Source organism: Galleria mellonella, unplaced genomic scaffold, assembly GCF_026898425.1.
Source record: "Galleria mellonella isolate WM207_F2 unplaced genomic scaffold, CSIRO_AGI_GalMel_v1 utg117, whole genome shotgun sequence".
In the NCBI taxonomy this organism is placed as follows: domain Eukaryota; kingdom Metazoa; phylum Arthropoda; class Insecta; order Lepidoptera; family Pyralidae; genus Galleria; species Galleria mellonella.
Window position 1 is genome coordinate 6,150,760 of NW_026441980.1, and position 21,863 is coordinate 6,172,622.

The 21,863-nt window shown below is 32.9% G+C and overlaps 1 protein-coding gene across 2 annotated transcripts in view; it reads left to right on the forward strand.

The window, feature by feature from the left end:
* Window positions 1–1,266: 1,266 nt before the first annotated feature.
* Window positions 1,267–21,863, forward strand: part of LOC113511928 (polypyrimidine tract-binding protein 2) — a 530,476-nt gene continuing 509,879 nt past the window's right edge. For both annotated transcript variants that reach the window (XM_052896533.1, XM_026895658.3), the window contains exon 1: window positions 1,267–2,040. The gene's annotated coding sequence lies outside the window, so the exon portion shown is untranslated. The remainder of the gene's footprint in view (window positions 2,041–21,863) is intronic.

Consider the following 21,863-nt stretch of genomic DNA (forward strand, 5'->3'; position numbering starts at 1 on the left):
TGTTTATTACCAATAAAATCGAATTGTCAAATAATTGTATTACGGGAGTCAATAACGGTGGTGTTACCCTTAAAAATGAGTGACGACTGAGATTGCATTTCCCAAAATTCCTATGGGAACAGGGGGTAACGGGATTCGCCCATGTGAAGCCATGAGAAACAGTTACTTTGGAGCACCGTGACTACTCGCTCGTGACCTATAAACACTCATAAGACCTCAAAAGTCGTGAGTTCAAATCCCAAAGGTCGAGAATTCAGAGCCAACAACAAAAAGTTTGATTAGACACACGAAATGTAAGGTATATTTGGGAGTTTTATACTCTCCAGAAATAGAAAATACCGTAAACAAACTGAATTAATCCAAAAAGTGGCTATAGACTCCCATAATATTTTGTTGAAACATGAGCATTTGTAATGTGACTCGTTCTCCATAATAGCAACCAGTAAACAAAGACTACTGCATCTGACTGCCCCATTTTGAATTATAGTCGTGAGTAGATGTAATTATGAGTTTGGTTAATTCCATACGTTTTTTTTGTAACCTAAGTAACGTAATAAGTCGTGCTTACGTAATAGGCAGGTCTGAAAAAATAAACAAATATCGGTATTTAAAAAAAATCCAAAAATATTATTAGCTATTTTGTGATTTCAGTATTTAATCCCTTATTTGCAATGTATTATATAAAAGTGGTATCCTTTAGGGATTAAGTACTTTGTTGTCCACATTGTCCGGCTCCTGTCTATCAATTTGTTTCCACTTACAAAGGTTGGGAGTTATTTCTCTATACCTGTCTAAAAAAAGTTGTGAAACAACCTTTGTCAGTAGGATAGATCTATTGTAGATCTATCGTCATTTTTTTAATAAATATATATTCTTCTTCAATATTACATATGTAATTAATAATTAAACTCTGTTCTATCGCTCAATGAGTCGAATGATAGCCCCGATCTACTGGAGGGAGGGTGCATCACGCACGTGTTGTCAGATTAATTGAATGCCATGCCTCCAGCGTGGCCCCCGCCTCTCCCTCGCCGTCGCCGGCGTCACTTGCACAAAATACCTACCTAAATAAACAAATCGCTGAGCCATTTCACTTCGCCATACACCAAGTGATCTCTACCGTATATGCTCTTTCCATACGACTAATGCACTCCTCAGATTTTTTCGTCATTACGTTTTTCATACGTTCTATAGGCGCGGGTCGCAGGGCGCGGGCGGGGCAAGTGAGGACCGCGGGGCGCGGCGGGTCGCGCGGCCTCTCGCGTTTAGTACAGCGCTCAGCGAGTGTCGGACGCTCGGCTTCGCAGTCGACGACCTTAGTATTCTTCGTTTATTTTCTTTTCTATTCGTTTAATTTATCGCTCGAACCTCACGGCGTTATAAACATGAAATGTGTCGTCGTCAGTGAGTGAATTTCGGGTGTTACCGTGTTTACTGAAATTTTATTTTGACAGTTCACGTGCGGAATCAAATTATTACCGGTTCCGGAGTTTTCAAGTGTTTATTATACATACACGGCCTTCATTTGCCGCGGATAGAGCCGGCAGATCGTCAAAAAGGTGAGCTAGTGGTTTTCATAGTGGCATTAGTAAGGAATTCTCGTGGGAACAACTTGTAAAGTTCATCCGGTGATTCGGTGTTTTGTGGTCGTTGTTAGAAAAAGTTATAACGGATATCTTCCAGTAGGATTTATCTCGGAAACTTGTGTGAAGTGCGTGTGCCGGTTGAGTGAAATCGGTGGTGCTTACAACTTAGAACATAACCTTATTCGAACGGGGCGCGTGTTGCACGGGCATGCGCAGTACGGGTCATTGGAATTATTAATAAGTTACTTACAATTTTATAAACAAACATTCAACTGTGTGCTTACCTGGTGTCGTGGTGCGTTGCTAATAAGAACCGCACGCAGTGTCCGCGGAGAACAGCGCGGTTCATCCTGTCGACTGATCATAAACATTTGTGGATTTTTAAATCCAGGATAACGTTCACCTGTGGGATTTCGGTGTATTACCTGCGCGCGCACCGGACTTCTTTACAAAGGTGAGTGAAGTGTGTAATCTACCTTCCGCGCCACATACCTATGCAAATTTACTCATTTCTCGCTTCAGATCATTTTGCATGACATTGACCCATTGTTTTACATTGTTTTGTATATCTAATGACTTTCCATCAGTAAATTTTACTTGTGAACGTTGTTTGAAGTTGAAGACTATTTTTGCTTTATCTGTAATATGAAAATGTAATTTATTTTTTCTTTGTTTTCTTTTTTAGTAAACAAGCGTGACAGTTAAAATAATATACTTCATTAATTGTTAGGATAATGATATTTTTGTGTTAAGTGATTATTTGTTATTGGAGATTATATAATATATAATTATATATTAACTTAATTTACACCATATTCTTCAGGAATTGCAACGTGTTCGGGGTGTACGAGTAACTAACTACCTACTCTACCTTAATGAATTGCATCAATTCATTTGTGGTCGACTCTACTCGACTTTGAATTAACGAAACTTTAAAAGCTTTATTTCTACCTCCTACATTTTTGTTTTTACCCATTTAACTTGTAGGTATACATACATACATACACACATTTGTGTTGGTGTAATGTGGGGACGAAAGTCTCCATTGCTAACAAAATCGTCAGGTTGTTGATTGTTCATTGTTTTTTCTTTAAAAACAGTTTTAACTTCTAATTTCATGTTCCAAAACTGCAGATGCTGCAAGCAGAGGAAAGTTGTGCCGAGATCCTGATGTGGAGTTAGACTTTGGGGCCTAGATTTCTAACAAAAAAAAAAGGAAATTTTATGTCAACTTGCTATTTATGTTTTGAATCAATAGTTTTTAATTTCATCTACTAAACCAACTGCATTCATTGGCTGCTTGAAATTGTTTGACTATTAATGCCCAATTGTTCTATTTACTAGTACCAATCCAGCTATTGTTTAATCAACTGGTAGTAAGACTGACCTACGCAGTTACAAACTGCTTAAGGTCATGTTACAAAGATAGACGATTTCCTGTAATCATTTAAACAATAGAATTGCGTTAATTTTATGCAGGTATCAAAAGAGCTTTAAAAAAAATTCTACTGCAGGCAAATACGTGAGACGTGCGCGACTTATAATAATATCAGGATTTGAGTAGACAAAAGTTTTTAATGGATGCTATCTATTAGCGTGTGAAAAATGTGTCTGTCGATGTATTTTCTGTAATGCATGATTCCCGGTGTCAGAAAGAGATAATAAGTAAGAGTGTAGCCAAGTTATTTGGCATATCGTGACGATTTCACCAGGTACATAAGGTATTTAGGGCGAATTGCGTGGTCGACCTGTCAGGGTACATTACTAGTTTTTTTTTTAATGGATGATAATGGAATGGTAACCCCACCCGCGCTATCAGTATACACCGGCGGGGCACCAGTGAGGGATGATAGGTGAGGATGAAGTAGGTCAGTTAGCCCATCGTGACGAATTCAATAAGAATTGTTCACGATGGTTTCCAGGGGTAACCACGTGGAGGTCGACCTAATAGGGCATATTGCTAGCAATGGGGCTGTCAAACACCATTGCTAACAATCCCATTCCCCCCGGTACATTACTAGTAATTGGGCTAATCCCTTACTGAGCATCCTTTCTCTCTCTGCTGTAACCGTAATTTTTTTAATGAATAAAAATGGAATGGTAACCCCACCTGCGCTATTCGTATTCACTGGTGGTTACTACTAAGTGATGATTGATGAGGATGAAGTCAGATCAGTCTGTACATAATGATTTTCACTGGAATGCAACCACAATAACTATAATTTCCCGAAAGAGGCGAAGGGTTCTAAAGATAGTGTCTGTGTTTTTTTTTTGATGGTTGAAAATGGTATGGTAACCCCGCCTGCGCTAACGGGACACGCTGGCGGAGCACCAGTGAAGGGTGATAGATGAGAATGAAAACAGGTCAGTTAGCCCATCATGATGAATTCATCAGAAATTAACCATGATAATTTCCAGGGAGAATCCCGAGGAGGTCGACCTGGTTGGGTATATTGCTAGCAATAGGATTCTGTCTCCATTACTAACAATCTCTTTCCTCTTTCTCTTTTCTCTTCTCTCTTTTGTGTGTGTGTTTAGTATTTTATATCAGAGACTCATATGGCCTTATGGCGGGAAAGGGTTTGTTAGTAATGGGGTGTAATAGTCCACATTGCGACTAAGGGCTCCATTACTAGCAACTAGGTCGACCTTCACGTGAACCCCCGAAACCATCGTAGTTAATTTCTGGTGAATTCTGCACGATGGGCCGACTGACCTGATTTCATCTTCGCACATCACTAATCACTGCTATCCCGCCAGCGTATATTGATAGTGCAGCTAAGGTAATCATTCCATTAGCATCTCCTAAAAAAACAGACCCACTGTCAGCATTATACTTTATTATTGTGGTTAATTCTTGTCGAATTTTTCGTGATAGGTCAAATGATTTAATTTTATCCTCACCTGTCATCTCTCACTGGTGCTCCGCCAGCATACTCGTATATTGATAACGCAGGTGTGGTTACTATTTCATTTTCACCCGTTAAAACATCTCTGCCCTTGCCATAGTTATAAAGAAGGATTTATTGTAGGTAAGAAGTCATATTTCAATAACATTCAAAGCAACGGAACACCATCGCATAAAATATATTATATTTTATAGGACTTACACCGTTTCAGTCATTCGATATGTTTGTTAATTGTGGCACGAAATGGCCACGTACAAACGGTAGGTATACCTGTGCCATGTTTTGTTTATTACTTTAACTGTTAAACGGCTAACGAAATTGACGGGTATAAAATAAAAATATCTGCATATATTTAACACCCTTGTTGATAAAAAATAATAATATAAAAAGAAGTAACATTTATGAATACTTGAGTACTATGTTTTAGTAAAACATATAGGTATATATATATATATATATAGAGAGAGAGAGAGAGAGAAATGAGTGAAAAAACAAACGGTAATATGGTAGAAAAGTGCAATTACTAGAATATAGAATCATGCGGTGTTATTAAGGACAAGCATAAGAACATACAACACAGAATAAGAGAACATAATAAGAGCGATTCAGCCATTACCTAGGATGCTCTTCTGTTTTTTTTTTTGTGTTATTATTTTGTGATGTCAGATGAATGAATACAATTACATTAACTATATTATAATCCACAAGCTAGGATACTTCATAATTTAAGAATTTAAACAACGAACTTCTAGGACAAAACTTCCTGAGTTTTTTTTATTCAAGCTAATTTAGAAATGTTTATTTCATAAATTTGTCTGATTGAGAATTTAAATCGGGACCTTGCTTACGTAATGTAATGTGTCCACCATTTCGCCATGGAGGTCATCGCGCCAACCTTCACTCGCGTTTTTGATATTGAGTAACAAGCATCTAAGCATCTTCACAATTTTTTACACATGCCAGAGGGAGAATTAGGTTTTAAGGTCGTTTGCTTGAATACTGTTCCATCAGTCTTTTTGCCGTGAAGCGGCTGTGCTTGCATGGCTATGTTTTGATTAAAAAGGTGGATATGGCAGCGAAACTATAGTAACACATCGTAGTCTTCAGGAATTATAACGAATAAAATGTACCGTGATCTTTACCACGTATTCTGTGATACCTATGAGGCTGTTTATGTCTATTGTCGTCGATCACTTTACATCAAGGCCCCTAGCTTTTTTGCTATTCTAAGTCCCTTAAAAAGAAATTTATATGTAGCAGTTTGGGTACTGAAAGGTTGACACTAAGCTTTAAACAGTGATCTATTATTTTGCCTAAAGATGTCTCGTTTAGGGGCGAAACACATATAACAAAACATGCGCAGACGAAATGGCAATCGGAGATTGATAGCTAATATGGAAGGTTGTAGAACTTCTCGTAATAATAATAGTAATCTTTGAGTGTTGGCAATCGCATACATACTAATGACAGAGAAAAGAACACAATAATTGTAATCAAATAATCAGTGATATGGAATTTCGCAAAATAACACCTAGTTTAGTAAAAGATAATTATAATATTAGTAGGATATAATAGGAAACTATTGAAATGCGATGTGGTATACAACCTTTTGGAAATCATGCGTTTTGTGTGAATGTTTCAATAGAGGGGAGCGATGATACGGTCTTATCTGTAACTAACATTGTTGACACACGTCAATGTAAAGTTGGGCCTGCGGTCTCGTATGTATAGGAGACGAAAGGCGAGAATAGATCCGATTGATTACGAACGTTCCCACGGATAACGTTACTGATATGATTAATAATAAAAATAATAAAGAATTACTTATGTGTAAGTTAGTAAAAGACCAAAGCTCGTCACCCTCCGAGCATATACATCTGATAATGAAAGTGGCGTACTTTCAATAACATGATAATATTGTACAATATTTTTTATAGTTTAGTGTTTTTAGTTTTATTTTTTAAACTACAAAAAGACATGTATTTAGATGAACTTTCACTTTGTTTACGTAAGGCCGGCAGCACACCTGCAATGCCGCTGGTGTTGTGGGTGATCATGGGCGGCGGTAGTCACTTACCATCAGGTGAGCCGCATGTTCGTTTGCCCCTGTGTTGTAAAAAAAATAATCAGTTCTCAAATTTGATCAGACGTCTACTCAACTACTTCAATCTCTTCTCTTTTCATTTAAGAGTTTCCTCTTGTCGGTGCAACTAATTCATGCATTTTCTTTCAGCCAGTTCTATCCCAGGCCATATCCTTGACCTCCCTATACGACAGACACCACTTCAATATATTGTACTATTCTATCTTAAATTCTTTGTAAAATTAGGTATTACAATACCGTTATGGACCAATATAACATTGATTAATGAGAGCATTCTGTACAATGTCCGGGCAATAGAAACAATCACAAATATTAATTAACTAAACAGTGTCTGGTCATTATAAATATTGCTACTTGTTTGTTGTGCAATTTGGTAATTTAGGTACTTTAGGGTCTAGCGCTAAATGTCCTGTGGGTAAGATAGATGACACCCACCGTGAGAACGAGTAGAAAGTTGGTGGAGCTCGTAACGACGGAAGAAAAGTACTTTATTTATATTACACTAACTTTTATTCGCGACTTCGTCCGTGTAATCGGGATGTGTTTACTGACCGGGAAATGTTCACAGACCGGGGTAAAAAATAGCCATTGTACTTCTTTATCTCGTACAGTACGTGTATAACAAATTTTATGGTAATCGTTTAAGCCGTTAAAGTGATAAGAGGTAACGAATTCACTTTCACATATTAATATTAGTAAGGACTAGTATAATGAGGAATGACAAAATACGAAGTGCTTCGTAAAGACGTCAATGCTACAAAGTCTCACGCATACACTATCACGTTTTAGATTTCTATCAGACTGTGATGATTGTGATAAACCAATCTACATCTAAATTACGGTCGCTATTATTTATATCTCCAATCAGAATCCATATTCACTCACTACTCAATTATTTATATCTCATAAAATGGTATTTAATTAAGAAATGACATTTCCGATTGCATTTTTTATAGTAACCGATGATTTTTTATCCGAACGTTTAAAGGATTTTATTCCGATACGAACCCTGAGATTGTTCCATGGATAATTAAAAAGTTACGAGTGGAAACCTGCCAGATTTAGTGACAGATTTATTTTACTTTGTTCTATATTTAACGATTTGTTGCGCTTCACAAACACTTTTAAACTGAGATCAATAAACTTGATCTTAGTTTTGAAATGTTTATTTAGAAGGTATACAAATACAAAAGTGCACGTCATTACTACACTTTAACTTCATTGTACCTGGGATTTGTTAATATTATTTGACCTTCCTTGTACATTATACCTTATTGTGTATTAAACATTATATTTACATAAATATACAATGTCGATTTCACATTTTATGATTTTCTGTTTGCCGATGTCGGTTTGAGTAATATAAATCGTGCAAATAAAGTAAGCGAAATAACATTTGAGCGGGTAGAGAAGGGTACTTCTAAGTAAAGATCGTTCTTTATTGCGCGGGTTTTAATCACGAGTCTGAATTTAAATTATTTTCAGCGCGAAAGTTAAAAATAGAACATAGCAGGTCGTATAAAAGTAATCTATTCGCGCATTGCATATTAAATATGATACCGTACCAATGTATAAGGAATATCCCTGTATGTATTGTTGACGCAAGTCTTTTGTCAAGATTTTTCCATTGAAAACCCTATCTAAAGGCGCGTCCAGACGTATGTAATATGGTACGTAATGTGTCGTGTATCCTGTGTCTATCGGATATCTGAATTTATGTGAATATAAAGCACTCACAGTATTTGCTTAAAAGTGATTTGTGACTTTTTGTTTGTTACTTCATAATTCCGTCAATTGTAAATCGAAATCTTCTGGTTCCATAAATATGTTATTAAAATCGATTCGATAGTTTAGCTTAATTATGGGCTAAATTATTGGCTAAAATAACAACAAACAAAAAATGATCTCATAATGCTCTTAGTTTGTTTATATTAAATAAAAATTGGTGAAGAATAAGAACAAGCATTCAGTTGCTTGGTCTAAATCCACTTTTATATTGTTGCATGATGTGTTATAGAACATACATGTGAACCTGGCTTAACGGTGTTGTAAAAACATACATGTGTTGTTTAATTAATTTTCGTTTATTCCTAAGTCGTTATATGTTAATCAAGACATGATATCGCGGCACCCTCCCCTTTTCCTTAACGTATCGCAAGCGACACATTTAATATTCAAGTCTTTACTAATATTTTGTGATGTCATCTCCAACTTCTCTTGGACAAAGTGGTTCATATCGAATATAATAATAAAGTAACTCTTAGTTACTTCATAAAACTTAAATAGTAATATCTTTTTGGAAAATATAAACTAGTGATACCCTTTTGTCCATGTTGAGATGGCGCAGTATCAGTGAAGTAGGTATTATATATTAGGATGAAGTTACTTAGTTCATTGTGACATATTCCAGAGGGCATCGCGGGGAGGTTAATCTAACAAAGAATATTGTTAGTAACTGTGCTGTGGCAATTCGAATCTAAATCGTTTTTCAAACATTTAACTATAAATTTTTCAGTTACATACGTCTAGCATTAAAGCACGGAGCGGATTTCGTAATAACAGGAACATGAGTAGAGATGGAGATAATATTTTTTGTAATTTCCTTTTTATGTTTTATTTGTTTACCGCGGCACAGCGTCATATTCATTTTGTATTACATTGTAGTTTATTTCATTTAAACTAAAATCTAGCGTTTAATACAAAATGTATTTTTCTTTAAATTTATGAAAAATATTGTATTAGTTTTTTGAAAAATATTGTATGAGCAGTATGAAACTAAGTTTAAAATCACATTGACTTAAAAAAATGTGTGGTCTTTTACATATAAAAAAGTAATTTTAATTTGAAAATCAGTTTGGTTTAATAATCTTATTTAAGGAAGTATTTGCATTTGGATTTCTAGCCCTGAATCTCCAACAGCCTAAAACATATACGAGTGTTTTACCGTTAGCTAAACAGATTCTTATTTGATGCCAATTGATGTTTTACTTGTGTTGAAATATTAATGTTTTTAGATGTAGAAATATTTGCCACTTATTTTAGACAATAGTAAAAATGTAAAAAAAGAAAATCCAGGCTCTATGTGGGGCTAAATCAATTTACATCTAAAGCGGCTGGAGTGAACTGGGTTTCCTCGACAATCCCGCAAGTTCTAAGTTCCAGTGGAATTCACAAAAATATCTCAAAATACAGACGCGCTAAGTGATTTCCTAGAAGACAAACGCTAATAATAATCAATATGATAGACACAACATACACCCAAATAAATAAACATCATATGAAGAAACTGACTTGATAATATTAAATGTCGTATTTCATGTAATTTTTCCTCGTTGGAACAATCTCTCTGAAGTAGAATCGTGATAAAAAATGACAATTTGACGGAGCTTTTGTAAGAGCCTATTCAAATAAAATATTTGAGTTCCGTTATTGTATCTCAGATAATTTAGGATTTTGTTCAGGAAAAGAAACAGGGACTTCAATCGTGACAAAGTTAATATCAGCCAACAGGGTTTACTCTTGAAACCATATCGACTACAAAAAAAAGAAAATTAAATCGCTTTATATTTGACGAAGATACCTATCACATAACAAACGCAAGAAAAATACATGCCAATTGAGATTTTTTTTTAAGTTTTTTAATAGTGATAACTATTTAAATGTTGTAATACTTAGGAAATAAAACGTACACTGAGTTGTATGCAGAAGGAAAATTCAACGCCACCAAAAAAAGTTACCTTATCTCCGTTTAACCCACTGGTTTCATATGAGGAAATCCGGAGAAAATGGAAGCAATTCTGGTGTGAAAGTCGTCTGATCCTTAGAAATGAGCTATTGTGTTGGTATCATATTCTGAGTACAATCTTGAACAGTATTTGGATTTTCCACCTCTGTTTTTCGAGGCGTGTTGACATAAAATTACCTTACTTTATACCAACTTAAATGAACTTCGTCGCTTCAAAAGTGGCTATGGGACTGGCGGCGGATTTCTACGGATTCATTTCTTTTGACTGGATTTATTAATACAATTAAATTTGCGCATTTGTGAATTTCAGATATCGGTTTCCTTGATTCCTTTTCACTTATTTTAAATATATTTCATCAAAATAATTCATAGGTTTCAAAGATTAAAAATATCTTTCAATAGAAATTACCTTGACACGTTAATTACAGCTACTACTGAAATTGTAGGAAAAATTGCTACATTCTCAATAAACGCTTTGATTGGATACGCAAAAATTACGAGAAATTTGCCGTCGAGTCACACTGCACATAATACTTCTGCTTTAAGCAAAGAAATATCAAGTTACTAGGAAAAATTAATGTTCCTTGGCAATGTTAGTGACTGATGACGCACAAACACGTTTGTATATCATAGAATTTTAAACAAGATATAAAAAAAACTAGGCAAGATAGTACCGACCGTGCAGTAACAGGGTTCTGTAGAAATGAAATAATACGAGTAACTGGGAAGCTCTTATTGTTTCATCATATCAACCTTTAACTGTCTACTGTTGAACATAAACCTCCCCATTGAGGGGTTTTGCCAGTAGTTGCCATGCTTGGCAGGAGGATTGACAACCGCTCCCTCGACCTGCTTAGTCGCCTCTTACGACACTTACGGGAAAGGAAGGTGTGGCTTATTCTATGCTGGGATCACATGGCAATTGTTAAATTATTGTTTGGTTATTGATAATGTTTGCTATAATTGTTACAGAAAGTCATAAGCTATTACATTTATTTTTTTAACTCTAAAGTTATATATACACCTTATATTATATATACCTTATATTAATGTATGATTTAAATTTTTATATTATTTAAATTAAAAAATAAGCTATCACTCCACTATATAGATACGGTGTTTAAATGTGTATAGCTATAGTTGTCAAATTAAAGAAATATAAAGTAATATAAAAAATAGGAAGAGTCTGGGAGCAGCTCATTGTAATAATAAATCGTTACCAAGTGCTCAATAAAAATGCTCATTGGACATTTTGTTTAAAATAAAAATTGATGAATAAGTAGTGAATATGCTATGCTATTTAACTATGCTAATTCATGGTAAATATGGATAATAAACGGTGTATAATGTAACCCCAACAAATATTTGTCTATGAGGCAATGTGTGCGCAATATGATTACAATAAGTCTGTTATTACAATATTTCTTATGTGAATTAAAATTAAGAATAATATTTGTACTTCTATGAAACACGTAGGCTCATTTTTCTCCTCAAAATTTATAACACGTGAACACACGTATGCCGATAAATGACTAGATGTTTTGCATATACCTTATATTGTAATATTTAAATTTGGAATGCGGAATGACGTGTTTTAATGTTTTAATGTAGATTTGCTTCGCAATAAGCAAATTTTTTACATCGCAAAGAAACTATAGACTTTTGCTACCAGTCGTCATTAAACTTTTAGGTAAAGCGTTGTGTCCCGAATTGTAATTTCGGGACTTATCACAGGTGTTGGAGTACTTGTTATTCCTTCTTACGCTGTGGAGTTACTTTGAAATGGTTATATGTAGTAACTGTAAATTAACGGTATTCCCACCTTTCTAACCGAAACACAGCTATGCAAATACAACTGCTTCACGGTAGAAACACGAATGGGACAGAGGTACCCAAGCAATCGACTTTTGTACAAAGTCTCCCTCTGGTAATAATTACTCAAGCAACTTCCATTCACTACTTTCACAGTCTGGTTTTTTAATACTATCAAATTAATAAATTCAAATTATTGATAATATATATTAATATATTGTATATTTAAATTAGAATTTTTTAATTTGATTTGGAAAATGTATTTCAATGCTTTTTAAAATTTTCTTTTATATATCTATCTGTATAATATTTGTAAACATTCATGGGAAAGCAAAATCTGGTCCTCAGGAATGATGGTGAAGCAATAAGTGGCCTATTACATTCTAAGATGATGTTATATATATTTTATTTTTATTAATTTGTGTTGAAGAAAGCTTATAGTTATAATAGTAATATATATATATATATATATATATATATATATATATATATATATATATATATATATATATATGTGTGTGTGTCATATATATTAAAAGTTACCACATATAGTTAACAAAAATTGATATTAAGTAAAATGTAGACGAGTGAGCAAACATAAGTTAAATATTATTAAAATTAATGAGTAAATAATTTGCGATGGTTATTGTAATAATTGCTAATATTATTGAATATATCGATTACCGATTTCATTGTCTCTTCTTATTTATAAGGTGGTGTTCATATCTACTCATTAGAGATGACTGTTACCACTTTTGTTAGTAGACAAAACTTAATAACGTTAGTAGTATTGTGCATTACGATGTTAATACAGGATACAGGATTTATAACTAAGTGTGTTCAGAAGTAAATAGATTAATAAACAAAATGTCGAGATAATTCTGGTAAATATACCTAAATGATCGCGTTAATTCTTGTTTCTTATAAATCATAAAATATGTAGCGCAAAAGTGTAAAAGTTAAATAAAAAACTGACATGATAATGAAATTGTTTGATAGCGACTATAGTTTGTAATTATTGAGGATTGCTTAAGGACACTAAGCAATAGACCTAAAGAGCTCTATTCGGCAAGCAATGAAAAGTATAGAACAATAGAAAACTAATAAATGTTAAAAAATATAAAAAAAAAAAATATAAAAACGTTGCACGTCCGCGTTATAGATAGCGTTATGCAGTATGTATTTTCGTACTTAAACAAATAATGCTAGTGTATTTACGGTTAATAAAACTTTATCTTTAGCACCTAGCTCGGTGAAAGCTCTTTACGGATGAACAGTTACCTATAAACAATTCTTAGACAAGTTTCATACAAATTTTCACTTATACGTCTGTCACAAATATGTGGAGAAATAATTTCTCCATCTTTTTTATAATTTATCTCTTCACATTTTTTTTTGCGATTTTATGTGATCCCTCAGGTATTTGTTTTTCGCAAGAGTCAGAGTATAAATTTTATTCATTGTGCTATTTTAGCGTATCGGCTTCACTCGTCAGATCTGTTTGTTATAAGCATGAGTATTAATATTCAGGCATGATAGAAAAAAAAATAGGAAGAAAAATATACATAATAATTGAGAGATCCCCTTTATAGGAAAAGTTATTTGAGGATAGTCTTCTCAAGCTACACATCACTTTGGACCTATCGAAGAGATGGGAATTAGGATTTGCGCGCAAGCATCGCTATAAATTATAAACCGTCTATTAATTCTATTCTATTTAATTATATTCTATTATTAATTCTTAAACTTGTTGCCTCAGCCTATAGTTAACTCTGAACATTTCCTCAATTCGATATAAAAGAAAATGAATGTACATAACGCAAAGTTGTGAGAGAGTAAGTCCCATAAAAGTATTTGAATGTAAGTACAATTATTATATTAGCTATACTTGTATAAATATACATATATTTCAGATTATCCATATTAACATTATAAATGGGGAAGTGGTTTGTCTTTACTTCGTGGTTATTGAACGCATCAACTATTTGTCAAGAAATTGGATTTGCACGTAATATTTGGAGAAGGATGAATATGTTATTTTCATCTCGATTAATTAAAATGTCTCGGCCAAACACAACCGAGCCATATTATTTAAGTTGGATGAAGTCGCCGGTAAAAACTAGTAGTAGTATTTTATTAATAGTACCATTTTTTTTAGGGTTTATTATTATTATTAGTACAGATATGGATTTAAAATATATCTGTGAATGAGTCCAGACTTATGTTTACAGATTGTATGCTCTAGCTTTCGACCTTTACTTTTTAAGAAGTTATTTGGTTGTTGCTTACCTATATGTACATATATAGAAATTAATAAGTCTCAAATACCGGCAGAAGCGGTTCTCGCTAAACAATATTTATTCATATTACACAACAGAATCCGACCTCTGTTAGCTCTCGGCGAACTCGGCATTACCATAACCGGTCTGGTACGATCTTCTCGAATTATAGGTACGGCTTGTTAACACTGATTTAAACTTAGCTTAAACTCTGATTATTACTTGATTTGTAAACGACACTATGGTATTTACATGATGAAAATAATGTGTTCATTGATGTCTATGACAGAGTCTTTAAACTGTATTATTAGAATCGAATAATTGCTGCACTAAAGATAGTGCTATTTATTGAGGACTTGCGATTTGCCTCGGCTTCACGCAAGTAGATAAGTAGAAAATAAATTAGTATTTTAAATTAGTTTATTATAGGTAAATTTAATACTTTGAGTTACATTATTATAAGGGATTTCAATTTTTTTTAAAGGATACATAGTCTATGTCATTCGTTGAAAATGTAGCTTTTTATAGGTGAAAGAATATTTTGTAAGAAGATATATTGAGTAGTTTTGGAGTTTATTCATTCCAAATAAAATACAAAAAACCATTCCTTCATCTTTATAATATTAGTATCAATAAAAAAATTAGGAAAATACTTATTGGTCAAGATTTCAAAAATATAAATATAATCCATATGAATAGTCACCCTCTGCACAATCGCATCTCTTAAGAAAACTTAAAAAATATACGGCTATTAATATAATTCTTCAGAGCAAATTATGATATTTTGATTACATTGTTCATTGCAGTACTAATGTTTGTAAAATTTATAGTGAAAAGGAGGTAAAGTACACTCTATTGTACTTTACCTCCTTTTCACTATAAATTTTAGCTAGAAGCCAAGTTTCACAGTGTACACACAAAAATGAGTGAATGAAGAAAATATTCGATAAATATATTAATAGAACATATTCTATTTAGCGCTGACTAATAAATTAAAGCAGTTGGCAGATATTTTAAAAGGGACGTTTATAAGAAGTGAGAAAATGATCAAGGCTAAAGTATTGTGTGATGAGGTGCCCCTCCCAATTTGTAGGATAAAAAAGGAGCGTCTAACAGACCTCGGCAGATTTTGAAATTACAGACATACTGAATTGTATTATGTATACCCTTGAATAGGTCCGGTAATTGGCTAAGCTATTATGTAAGTAGTCATCGACTTTGACTCCATTATAAATTTTTCGCATTTTCCGAAACTTTAATCCGCCATCAATATGAAGTCCTAAATATAAAAGTAAACTTGGGAGATTACGTAGTGAATTTTGTTACTATGCTTATTAACATAAATTTTTACTTAAAAAGCAAATCGTTGAAATGAAACTTGAAGTGTTTTATAATATTCCGGCTGCTGCAGACCTAAGTCAGATTTGTAGCAGCCAAAACTTGGAGGTCGTAAAAATATTTGAATTTTGAAGTACTCTGGATGGTAAGATAATAGCCTCCTTTTGTTGGTTCGTGTTGAAATGCGACCACATTTATAGCTGGGTATTCACTAGAAGCGATGCCTCGAACCACGGCTTTTTATATAACTTGAAATGGCGTAGGTACAAGCTGACGATCTACCTTAAGGAAAATGGTAGCCATTGCTTATATACATGAACTGCACCATGGGCATCACAGAATGCACTGTGATGCTCAGGGTAGACATAGAAACATAGAAAATTTGAATAAAAACCTAGGAAAACATTATTCTGGAAGAAACATTTCAAGTATCTGATTCCGTAGATGGACCTGATCGATATTTCTATATATCGATGAGGTTAAAAGCTAATTTCTGCTATGACATCGCGCGTGATTGAGAACCTTCGCTGAGCATGAATTGACTATTCATGCTCAGTTAGTCAATAATGTGTTGTGAATCTAATTGTATCCCAGGCGGGTCAAATAGTTTTAAAGCGTATGTAAATAGAGATCAAAGACCGCCGAGCGAGAGCTAATCCATTGAACCAAGAAGGTTTATATTAAAAGATTGACGTAAGAAATAATGTAGTTATACCAAAATTATTCATATAAGGTGTTCAGCAGCTGTGGAATGTTTTTAACAGGTTTACATTTATCCAGAATTAGATAAATTTAGAAGAATGGCAATCATTCGATTGGATACTTTAAATCCACCTTTAAATATAATGAAATTTTATATCTAGATTTATATTCATGATAAAAAAATAAATAACAATGAGACTTCTGGAGAATGAACTTTTATAAACTTTCTAGAGTGAAAAGAGCATTATTATTTTCATTCATTCATTGAGTGGGACGTCTTTACGTGGGCTTCAATAGGATGCTCTTTCAATATTGTTTCCAAGCGTTTCTTTCTGTACATAATAAAATGGTAACGAGCTTTAAATTGTACGTAAGTATATGAAATATTAGATAAAGAAATTAGTCGTCGAAATCTATGTACATGTTATATGAAACATAAAATAAAAAACAATTTAAAATCAACTTTTTGAAGTCGGATGTAAATAAAATGCAATCGATCGATCAATTAATCAGATTATTTGCATAAGAAAATATTTATTTTCCTCGTCTTCTCATGTTGTACCTATTACTAGTTATTACCGAATTGTAATTACTCTAGGCATTAGAGATGAGTTTATAGCGTAGAAATATGGTTGAAAACTTGCCGAATGTAAATAACTTTATGAAAACATGGAAAATTTAGATATTAGCGGATTTTAATATTACCTCATTAAGAAACCACTTTTGCTAAGATTCTCCACTTCGAGATTGCATCACAAATTTTATGGTTTTGTTATTATTATTACAGAACTAAGTGCGTAATAGCTAAAGTGTACTGAGCATACTAAGTAATACTAAATAATAAAAAAATAATATTAAAACCTATTTTGAAACAAAACCGGTTTCGGTTGTGGGTTGAATTTAAAAACAATTTTTTCTAAAATGTTTTGGCTCTAGATGTTCTAGATATAATGATATTATATAGTTATAATAAAAGATATTAAATAGGCAATTTAGAGATTAATTTCACCTTTATAATTAGGTAGTCGACAAACTTGTACTTTCCATTCTTATTATAATTGCAGTTACAGTATAGTCAGTTGTCACGATTGCCTAATATTAATATTGATATTAACACGTGAAAATGTGAAAATGAGATTTGTTACAAATCTTTGAAATTTAAATTTTATTATATAACTAGTATTGTAGTTTTTATCTTAATAATAATTATATATTATGAAACGCATGTCTCTTTAAACCATTTTATAATGTAACCATATTATTGTTATAGAATTTGATATACACGTAGTTTTTGGGATGGAGAGAGACATATTTTAGTCAATAAATATAACCTCAGTAAAGTCTCAGGGAAAAGCTAGTAGGTATATAATTCTCTATCTCTTTTTAACTACTGGAGTACTATATTAATTGCTGACAATTCCGTTTGAAACTGATTTAAACTGACGGTTTTACTATTACATATTATTTGACACTTTTAGGTACAAATTATAGGACTGATTAACATAAATAGCCTAATCCTGTCGCTGATTTTAGCAGGATTAATGAAACTTGATAAGACTTTTATTAATCTTAATAAGACTTTTTAATGTTTAAATAAACTTGAGTTTAAATAATTTGTCTTTTTTTTTTTTTATGAGCATAAATACATAAAAAAAAAAATACAATTTCACCTCTTGGGCCGTGTGATTTGGTTCTCAAATGTCAATATTTCAATTAACCGTAATCTAGAGTTAAGATAAAGATTTACTTTAAAATTTCTATACTTAGTTTATAATTATAATTTTACTTAAAACATATCGTATGCAACCTTGAATTACAATGAACAAAAGTAACCTTAACAGCATATGCCAGCGATTTTGGTTTATCTGCCGGATATAATCCTGACACTTGTTGGAACTGGACACTGCCTCGTAAACACTAAATGCTATAACTCAACTGACGCAGAGATTGCGTCAGAGGCTCATTGTTTGTATGTTAGTGTAAACTGATTTCATTGACCTAGCTCATTTATTTTTAAAAATTAGCATTTATATCTCAAATATCACCAACAGCGAATTGAACGATCAATATTTAATGCCATCATAATGATCTATTATCTCCCACTACTGGTAAGGCTCAGAGGAACTACGTAGGTGTTCTGTAGCACGGGCGACTTCCTTCCCATTAGTGAAGGATATTACTGTACTGAGCAGGTGGCTTACTTTTATCTCGAGTATTTCCTTTTCTTGCACTGGTATATTGTAGTATGTTCTCCTAATTAAAGATATCATCGTAAAAAGGAGTCATGATATATTATTTTACTTTGTCATCAGGTATATTGCCTTTTTTAAATGCAACTTATAATGGCAAATAAGTTGACGACCCACATATTTATTTCTATGGTAAATACAATAATTGCCTTATAAATAAGAAAGCGATTGCAAGTTCTGGTGTATGGCTCTAAGATACTCTTCTCTTATAAAGTGACAATGCCGTCTGCTGTATTTTTGATAGCGATATTATTATTAGTGTTTCAAGGTTGTTTATCCAGTAGTAAAAATAAAGAAGGAACCATTAGTGTTAGACAGTTTGCTTTCTTTTTTTTTTAAATTCATTCAATGTTATTTGTCTGATTTATTAAAGTAAACGGGACTAATTGGTGTGTTATTTAAATCTCGAATATACTCGTATCTGACGGAACTACCTACATAATTTATAAAACATCCAACAACTAGTAATGACCCAAATGTTAAAGATTTCACACTTTTCTGATGTAGCATGAAACCATTAAAAATCACGTCATCTATCTAAATGCGATGTGCCATCAGGCGAATATTTAAAATGTTAAAATAACTTTTATGCCAACATCGAGAGTAATAAAAATAGTAGTTTCGATTGGGCTTAACAACCGGATCCGGGCGCGTCCCGCCATCCGATTCCTCGACAGTAACAGACGGACAGATTTATTTCGTGATCTCATCCATTGAAGTGGATCTGTTCAGCTGGTCTTCGTATAGAAAACGTATTGACAATAAACATTTTTTTTATATCATCTACAATATTTCAACTTTAATAAAATAAACTAATCATTTGTTCTACTAATTTGTGACAGAATTAAATTTTTCTTATCACATATTCTTTGAAATGATGTCGTAATAGATATAAATTGTAAACACAACCACAAAAACTCGGGCCAGTTCCCACAGAGCTTTTGTAGACAAAAAAGTCGCTTTTTATAACGATACTTGTGTGGCGCGTGCACCGCAGGTAGAAATTGTATCCCTCCAGTTGTTAGGCGACCGCAGTTTTTTAATTACACATCTACTAATGCTTTTGTACAGGTGACGACATTTTTTCTTTGGTTTTATTTTTTTGGGTTTGTGTAATAATTACAACTGACGTAAAAGCAAAACATTTTTATGGATGCACCACAATACAGATTAGCGATTGTGAATTTGACCGTTGAATGACAACTTCATAAACGGGTTAAACGGAAAAGAGAAACAGCTTCGGCAAGTTCATGCCATTTTACAAATTCAAATAGACCAATAATTATTATTGATTGTAAAAGCTTCATTAATAACAAAAACCTGAACTTCTCATATACGAGTAACCTGATGGTGACATTTTCCACCTTCATTCAGCACGAATAGATAATGTGTAGTTAATTATTGACATTAGGTAGGTACCTGAGACATGTATACGTCGTCACTTTTGAATACTACTCGTAATACATAATATATTTAACATATAATATGCAAGATAACGTGTTGGAGATTGCACTCTTTCTTATTCTTTAGAGCGAACACAGCACTGAACTTGAATACATACTTACACAAAATGATCACCCAAACGTATCACCTTTTCTAATTTATTGACTTTCACTCTTAAGTCTTTCGTCGTAGATAAAGATCTAGTCTTCCACAACATTCTTGTTCCATCCATTTTTTTCCAGAGTATCTCGCCTTTTTGTTTAGATAAAGAACTTCTTATATTTATTTTCCAGAATACACCATTTAATATAATGTAATTTAAATGTTTAAGTAAATTTCAGATATTTCAATGAAAAGTTTAAAAGTTAGACTTATCGTACTTTGAAATAAAAATACCCAAAATATATCGGGGAGCGTCTTAAAAGTTGAAAGTAACTAAATATTCGATTTATGTTGGAGCCGAATCCGTCCAGTCGTTCACTTTCGGTTTTGACGGTCTGTTTTTACTGTTTTTGTAACATTTTAACTCTCGTCGTTTTACTAAACTTTTTTTTCTATACCAATACGGATACAGGGAGTTACAAAGGAATGGGCTTCGCTAAAAGAAGCCACATTTATTTACAATCCTTATTTTGTTAGGACTGTTTGCCTTGACCCCACCTTTTGGCGTCAAATTGAAATGTGATTTATTTCTGGGGCACATCTACACATGAATGGGTGGCATTGTTTCATGTACTCCTACAACGGTTTCTGGTATTTCTATAGTGAAATTATCGGTGTATATCTAAGCCTATTATGAATTGTGTACGCTTATTTATGTACACAAATCCTTACTATGTGGGTAATATAGCAGCGGCGTTATGGGCTGGGTTGTTGAGTTTCATATGCTTAAAAGTAACGATAGTTGGCTCATTCGTCATACTAGTGAATGCGTGCAGCTTGTAGAGACTGATTTGCATTATCGTGACTGTTTATAAAATTTTATATTACATTATGTAATAAATATCAGATCATTGTATTCATTATAAAATTATTATTAATAAATTATTTAAAAATAGGTACGTCCCGTCATCTTCGTAACAGTTGCGTTTTTATTTGGTACTTTTTGACAGACAGCAATATTTTGACTTAGTAATATAAAAATGTACTGATTTAAAACAGCTTTATAATACATTTTTACCATTGATATATTATCTATCCTCTATTATCTATTACTTTTTTTTACAAAAGATTTAAATCTTTTTTTTTGTTCAGATACGTAGACCTAGGACATACCTACGTAGGCAGTTTATTATAAAACCATGGAAAACTTGCTGTGAACCTTTATGAAATTATGTATATATGAATGAACTTAAAAGATAATGGATCTTACAGACTAAGTATGGACATATCGGATGTGACGTTATCTAAAATTTCACCTGAACAAAATTGCGAGTAAATCTGAGTTGGAATGAAGACTGTATTGTACGTATCTATTTGAAAGACAATTTAGATTTTGAGTTGCATAAATAATACAGTGATAATTACTACGTTAATATGAGATTGTCAGAGGAATAAAATTCAAAAATATGAAAAAAATATTACCAAATTCGTTTGTAAATACTATAAAATATCACGTAAAATTAAAAACTTATTTTTAAAGACGCTTAAAAATTTCTATAGAGGTTATTAATCCGAGATTGAATATGGGGCATAA